Raw genomic sequence first — 8,130 nt, 5'->3', positions numbered from 1 at the left:
ACAGTGCAGGTTGGTGCTTTTTACATGGCTAATAGATAGTCTACATAATATAATAAATACATTATTGCAGTCCAGTGAGGAAAAATTTAATACTTTGCAAGGAGTGGGGCAGCGAATAAACAATATTGCAAAAATACGAAAGCGACACATATCACTGTCTTGAAGTAACAAAACGACACATTGTCTGAACCTAACAGTGAAAGCGGCAAATTGAAAATATAATAGTTGTTTTTTTAAACACAACGACAAGGTTTTTTTTTTTTTTTTTTTTTAGAGACACTCATTCCAGGTGGCATTCTTGGCCCCATCTCCTGTTTTTTATATTACCAAAAATACCCTTACTCCCTTTCCCTTCTCTCTCACAACCTCGCACACCGACAAAGACTCAAAAGAATCAATCGCACACTGACTCTCTCTCTCTCTCCCACTTCTGAGCGAGTCATGACTCGGTCGGCTTAAATGGCGAGTACAGGGAAGACTCGGTTCGACTCGGGCTGATTCGCAGCGATGTCCACGGAGGTTAGCCCTTTGGTTAAACGCCGTCGTTCCCGGCACGTAAAATTTATCTTTCACCCCCTTCTCTTCAATCTTATTTTCCTTTATTAATTTAACATTATGCAATCGCTTGTCAATTTTGAGCCTCCAAAGCTTAACTCATACATCTTGCGTCATATTTTACTTGCTCTCTCTCCCTGCTGGTCTATTGTTTATTTATGCCTCTATTTATTATAATTCCACTATCATTTATAGACACAAAGGTTGGTAAATGTTGTATCCGTATGCAATTTTTTGACATAAGGCATAAAATATGATCTTGAGATTTTATACTTCTTTAGATGATTTTCATGCTAATTTTTAAGAAATTGTAAGATTGATTTTCCTTTGGTTGCATTCCCTATAAATTTCACTTGATTGTGTTTTTTTCTTTCCTCTCAACCTTGTGTGAAATTTGTCAGTACTTGGGTAGTTGGTCACTGTTATTGGGTCAGATTTTAACCAAAACATGGTCTGAAAATGGGCACAAAAAGCTCGTGCCAAAGGGGATGTATCGGAAGCATTCTCTCGATGTCGCTGATATTCTGCATCCTGATGGTTAGACTTGCTTGCCTTTCTTGTTCATCCTCCTGTGAGAATTCCCCATAAGGGGGGGGCAAGGTGGTGACCATGAGGTTTATGGCTAAATCCAAAACCTATTTAATTTATATATTATTTTATTTTAGAATTACATTTATGATTTTGGATTCCCATGCCAGTGGAATGATGGAGTAAAAATCTAAATTTTGACATGCTTGGAATACATGCAATTTTACAATAATTTGTTTTCATGCTAGATTGGAAAAAATGTTGCCACACAATACGTTCTGGGTTGGGATTGGAAGGCTCCTATAAGGTGACTATGTTTGTTACCTTTGATCGTGGTTAATTTTTTTACATAATGATATTGTTATCTCTAGTTTCTTGTTGGAAATGAGAGACAGTAGATGCGTATTGATAAGAAATTATTTGAAATTTCCTGTCAGAACCAAAACGAGACAGGTTTCTACAGATATTTGAAACATATTTTAAGTGAATAAAGTCAGTGTGATAAGTCATTGAGAGATCAGTTATACTTATAAAGTGGAGAATTATTTGGTTGAAAATGGGTCACAGGTATAAGAATTCTTATGTAGTTTTTTTTTTTTTTGGATAAATAATGCAATTCTTATTGATATAAAAAATAGGGTTGCCCAAGTATACATGGAATATACAATAGTGGACCATACAATCAATTATACTAAGTACATGAATCTATCAAATCAATAACAGAACATAAAGATAGACTAGGCAAAACTGACATCCAATCCAACAAAGTTCTAAAGATAATGAATTTTAAGGGACACAAAATCTTGTTAACTGAGTTTGACCTGGAAGAACAAAATATAGACATACAATATACAGTGGATTCATCAAATACCGTTATGTTTTATCCTTCAAAATTCTAAGCTTATTTTCATTTTATAGATCCTTATATGAGTGGATATCAGCTTCGGGACAGTTTTATATTTCTAATTTAGATGCTTGATCTTTGTAATTTTCATTAATAATTGTTGTTGCATGTCTTGCATACTTCCCTTGTAAATGGGTTGCACCTTTGCTATTTAATGAATTATTTACTGATTAAAAAAAAAAGAGTTTTGAAGGGGAAAGTCACACGATGCTGGAACTTCTATATGCGTCCTCCCAGGATAAAGGAAGGGAAATTTTTTTTTTTTTTGATAAGTAACTTAAAAATATATTGAAAAAACACAGCCCCGTACATAGGAAATGTACGAAAGAGGCAAGAACATCAAGAAAAAGGAAGGGAAATTCTACTTACATTCACTTCTTATTGTGTCTTTTGCAATTAAGAATGTATTTTTGTGCTATTGTAACCTATCCATATGTTCTCTGGACAATTGAATGAACCATATATTTATAGAATATGTCAAAGAACAATAATTCTGTTTCTAAGTACTTGACATTTGTACGATTATAGGGATAGGAACACTGGCATATGGTATGAGGTGTCTGTATCAATAATTGGGGTGAGCTGTATTGCATAACTTCCTTCCTTAACAATAGATATGTGATAAAATGTCATGTTAATGATATTTGGAACCTTTAAATGAATGCACTAGTGTAAACATTAGTATTACCCTCATAAGCTGTACATAGCCATGGTTTCGAAATATTTAGTGTAGATTTCTTCTGTAGTTCCTTATTAATTTCTATTTGTGGTCATGCAATTCTTTCTAAATTAGAATTTCAATATATAATGGTGCTTTTGTTCCGTTGGGAGAATTGTTCTATGCTTATTGTAATCAAATAATTCAGATACTGATGCTTTATTATTTGATGCAGCCAGTGAAAATAATTGATCCGCACTTGGTTTCATTGTTTTTTGACGATTACAAGAGGGTGTATTTGCATGCTACAACAGAGTTAGAAAATAGATGTGCCTGAGTTGCTGAGTGTTCTTTGAATATCCAAGTAACAATGGGAGTTGAGGGAAACATTTGTTTAGTAGAGCATCTTCAGACTCTACACTTGTCATTCCTTGCTGGATCACATATGCAATATATGTTTCCTGAGGTCAGTGATAGCATTCATTCTTATGAGAATTTTGAGAAGAATAGTCTTCTTTCAGCTTGCCTCTTTCTTAAGCAACTTTCTTAAGCAATTCAAAATTAAGGTACTCTTCTTTTACTAAGAAGTTACTAACCATTAAGAGCAAACTTCATAGTATCTCTAGCACAATATTAAGTCTTTGCCCCATTGGATTGCCCCCAGATGGAAAATCAAAAAACAAGATTAGACCGGCTTGTGGCTAAAGTTAAGGAACTAGGCTATGTGAGCTATCTACGTCCTTCTTCCCAATTGAGGTGAAGAAGGCTTGTCGACTTATTCTAGCATCTTATGCAACCTTTAATATATATCATACAAGTCTGATTATTAATAACCCTATCTCTTTTGGTGTTAATACATTCATCCTAATGCTTATGACACTTGGTATACTCTCTCTCTTTTACTCAAGTACTTGTTCTTCTTTTTCAGCTAGAGGATTGCTTTTGTTTCTACTCATTAAATATGCTCTTAGGTCTTATCTATTTGATGTATAGTATTTACTATGGTGATGGTGGTTCACCTTGTTTTATATATATATATATATATATAAAAAAAAAAAAAAAAGATAAACTACATAATATAATAAATACATTATTGCAGTCCAGTGAGGAAAAATTTAATACCTTGCAAGTAGTGGGGCAGCGAATAAACAATATTGCAAAAATACGAAAGCGACACATATCACTGTCTTGAAGTAACAAAACGACACATTGTCTGAACCTAACAGTGAAAGCGGCAAATTGAAAATATAATAGTTGTTTTTTTAAACACAACGACAAGTTTTCTTTTTTTTTAAAGACACTCATTCCAGGTGGCATTATTGGCCCCATCTCCTGTTTTTATATTACCAAAAAATACCCTTACTCCCTTTCCCTGCTCTCTCACACCCTCATACACCGACAAAGACTCAAAAGAATCAATCGCACATTGACTCTCTCTCTCTCTCTCTCCCACTTCTGAGTGAGTCGTGACTCGGTCGGCTTAAATGGCGAGTACAGGGACGACTCGGTTCGACTCGGGCTGATTCGCAGCGATGTCCACGGAGGTTAGCCCTTTGGTTAAACGCCGTCGTTCCCGGAACGTAAAATTTATCTTTCACCCCCTTCTCTTAAATCTTATTTTCCTTTATTAATTTAACATTATGCAATCGCTTGTCAATTTTGAGCTTCCAAAGCTTAACTCATACATCTTGCGTCATAAACAATTTAACATTATTGTTTATTTATGCCTCTATTTATTATAATTTTTTTTGGTTTTATAACATCCACTATTTATGGCTCTGTTGATCATACTTGTAATTTGTGTTCAATAACATCCACTATCATTTATAGACACAAAGGTTGGTAAATGTTGTATCTGTATGCAATTCTTGACATAAGGCATAAAATATGATCTTGAGATTTTATACTTCTTGAAATTATTTTCATGCTAATTTTTAAGCAATTGTAAGATTGATTTTCCTTTGGTTGCGTTCCCTATAAATTTCACTTGTTTGTGTTTTTTTCCTCTCAACCTTGTGTGAAATTTGTTAGTACTTGGGTAGTTGGTCACTGTTATTGGGTCAGATTTTAACCAAAAGATGGTCTGAAAATGGGCACAAAAAGCTCGTGCCAAAGGGGATGTATCGGAAGCATTCTCTCGATGTCACTGATATTCTGCATCCTGATGGTTAGACTTGCTTGCCTTTCTTGTTCATCCTCCTGTGAGAATTCCCCATAAGGTGGGGCAAGGTGGTGACCATGAGGTTTGTGGCTAAATCCAAAACCTATTTAATTTATATATTATTTTATTTGAGAATTACATTTATGATTTTGGATTCCCATGCAGTGGAATGATGGAGTAAAAATCTAAATTTTGACATGCTTGGAATACATGCAATTTTACAATAATTTGTTTTCATGCTAGATTGGAAAAAATGTTGCCACACAGTACGTTCTAGGTTGGGATTGGAAGGCTCCTATAAGGTGACTATGTTTGTTACCTTTGATCGTGGTTAATTTTTTTTCCATAATGATATTGTTATCTCTAGTTTCTTGTTGGAAATGAGAGACAGTAGATGCGTATTGATAAGAAATTATTTGAAATTTCCTGTCAGAACCAAACCGAGACAGGTTTCTACAGATATTTGAAACATATTTTAAGTGAATAAAGTTAGTGTGATAAATCATTGAGAGATCAGTTATACTTATAAAGTGGAGAATTATTTGGTTGAAAATGGGTCACAGGTATAAGAATAATTCTTATGTAGTTTTTTTTTTTTTTGGATAAATAATGCAATTCTAGCATGTTGATTGGTTTTAACATTTGGATGGTGATGTTTGTATGCTGGTTCAAACTCATGTGGCCAATCGCACCCAGATTATTGGAGAAAATGGAAGCTGATGTTGCTTATGGATGCTTCCAATCATCTATGTGAATACTGAATGTTGGTGATGTCAATTTAACTTATCATCTATCTGACTTGCTGCTTGGAGGTGCCTTCTTGTAAAGTGCATGTACATCAAAAAACAATCCTGGGAAATAATTATTCTGCTAAGGAGACGCGTAAAATCCTTTTTCTTCCCCCCACTCCTCCTCGCATGTAGGTAGTTAGAAGTATACATTTCATTTTTGTAATTGTTACAGAATCTATCATATTTTTCTAAAGGAAGTTCAGTAAGTAAAAATTTGATGTTATATCAATTGATTATGCTCTTATGCTCCATGAGATAGTTCTTTGCTTGCAAAACCTACCTTTTCATAGTAGTAGTTGTCCTTAGAATCTCTTTCCTTGTTGTAAGTTGCCGTGCATGTCAAGGTGCTAAATGATTAGGAAAAATCTTTTTTGTTTACTAAATGATTTTAGCTGATAAAATTAAAAAAGGATAAGAATTAAAATAAAATAAAAATTTATATTAAAAAGTCTCTTTTTTCTCTCTTAGAGTGACCATATGTCAGGGGCCAACCATCTTTTTTTTTTTCTTTTTTTTTTTTTTTGGACCTCTTTGGATAAAATAAATTCTTGGGAGAAGTTGTAAATTGTGATTTTTGTAACCAATAAGAATTTTTTTTTTTCTTTTTTTGGTGCAGTTCTTGGGGAGTAGTTAGCCTCTTTGTCTTGTAGCTTAACCAATCGGTACTTCTTAATGCTTCTAATAGATCCATATAGGGTTCAAAACCTCCAACTCCAACCATCAAATTATTCCCAAAAAAAAAAAAAAAAAGTTCAAAATGGAAGAGGGAGTTAATTTGTTAAAGCTAGGGCATTAAAAAATATTTTGAAGGGGATAGTGGTGGTAGTTAGGGGCTTAGGTCCGAGCGCCAAGGCCCTATTGGTCTAATCATCCCTTAGCATCATCACAACAAAGTAGTTCTTTAAAATGACCACTCACATAATTAAGTGAATTACCATATAATACCATACTAGTTCTTGATGTATGAAATACGAATAATTTCATATAATTTTTCAGAAGTAAATTATATTTTTACTGTAAGTCTATTGGAATTTTTTTTTTTTTTTGAGGAACAGATTTTATTTTAGACTTATTAATTAATTAAATTATTTTATTTTATTTTATTTTCTAGAGTAAGAATTCAATTAGGCTGCGGCCCAGGTCAATTAGGATTAGAGTTTATTCATAATAGTCTAAATATAAATACATTATTGTAGTCCAGTGAGGACAAGTTTATAATTGATTATTTCATACAATCTTAGACTCTCATTCTTAGGTTTTTATTTTTATTATTAATTTATCTTCACTTGGTGTTAATTCCAAACCGATCTAAGTGCTAATTCCTAGATGTATTTTATTTTTCTCTTTGCAAAATCCTTTTTGAAAATAATTTGTGATGCATCATTTCTTCATTTGAATCTTGGAAAGCATAAGATAAAAAGATGCTTAACATCATTTCAATGTACTAATAAACAAGGTCATGTTCCAGTGCCTTTAGTTTCTTAAATAAACAAGGTCATGCTAAAAGTATGCTTAAAGACAAACATTGGCAAAATTTGCCAAATAGTATATTTTTTCAAAAAAATTAGGCCCGTGGCATGCGTTCAAAGTTATTTAGTAAGTTAGACTGTTTTTGAAAATCGAGTTTGGCAAAATTAACTTTGGGCTGGAAAACGAACTCAATAGTGGCGTTTTTAAAAACGCCACTATATGTACCCTATAGTGGCGTTTTCTATAAACGCTGCTATAGGCACTAAAAAACACCACTATAGCGTTGTTTTCTAGCCCAAAGTCAATTTTGCCAAACTCGATTTTCAAAAACAGTTTAACTTACTAAATAACTTTGAATGCATGCCACGCGCCTAATTTTTTTGAAAAAATATACTATTTGGCAAACTTTGCAACAAACATTCATTCCACATGGCAGGCCTAGCCCCACCTCCTTTTTTCTATATTACCAAAAATACCCTTACCCCCTTTCCCTTCTCTCCCTCACACACCCTCATACACCAACAAGCACACAAAGAATCACACATAGTCATTCTCTCTCTCTTCCAAGCGAGTCATGACTTGGTCAACTTAAATGGCAAGTATAGGGGAGACTAAGCTCGACACGAGCTGGCTCGTATTGAGGTCAACGGAGGTTAGCCTGAGTGGGACCCACCACCTCCCATTTGGTTAAACACCGTCGTTCTCGTAACGTAAGGGGGTGTTTGGTACCACAACTTAAACAACAGTTTTCAGTTTTTAAACAACATTACACGTATTTCTAGCACTTTTTCACCCACATGTATTTTCAAAAAATATAAACAACGTTACTACAACAACATTAACAAACGAGCCCAATTTGGGTATTTGAGTAAGTGTTTTTATAGCTTGGAGTTCATTTTTTTACCATATTTGGCATTAATTTAACAGTGTTTAGATTCTAGTGATGCTTGTAATTTGCAAAAGTTTAGTCTTGATATTTCATTGAAATTCATTAAATTTTGTAAATCCTACCAATAGAAACAAAAAATGTGAATGCTTAAACTTAAAAAAAAAAAAAAAAAAA

General features: G+C 33.6%; 1 protein-coding gene across 12 annotated transcripts in view; it reads left to right on the top strand.

Moving 5' to 3' along the window:
* The first annotated feature begins 351 nt into the window (after positions 1-351).
* The window catches only part of LOC111986433 (uncharacterized), a 14,069-nt gene continuing 6,290 nt past the window's right edge, over positions 352-8,130 (top strand). For 6 of the 12 annotated variants that reach the window (XR_010625831.1, XR_010625832.1, XR_010625830.1 and 3 more), the window contains exons 1-4: positions 352-555; positions 1,332-1,390; positions 2,516-2,564; positions 2,881-3,111. The gene's annotated coding sequence lies outside the window, so the exon portion shown is untranslated. Of the gene's footprint in view, positions 1,170-1,331; positions 1,391-2,515; positions 2,565-2,880; positions 3,112-8,130 lie in introns of all 12 variants that reach the window. The other 6 variants (XR_010625833.1, XM_065765559.1, XR_010625835.1 and 3 more) reach the window with 5 other exon arrangements.

This window comes from Quercus suber, unplaced genomic scaffold (assembly GCF_002906115.3).
Source record: "Quercus suber isolate HL8 unplaced genomic scaffold, Cork oak 2.0 scaffold_637, whole genome shotgun sequence".
Taxonomy (NCBI): Eukaryota; Viridiplantae; Streptophyta; class Magnoliopsida; order Fagales; family Fagaceae; genus Quercus; species Quercus suber.
Note: the sequence above shows the minus strand (reverse complement) of the source record. Positions and strands in the feature narration are given on the sequence as shown.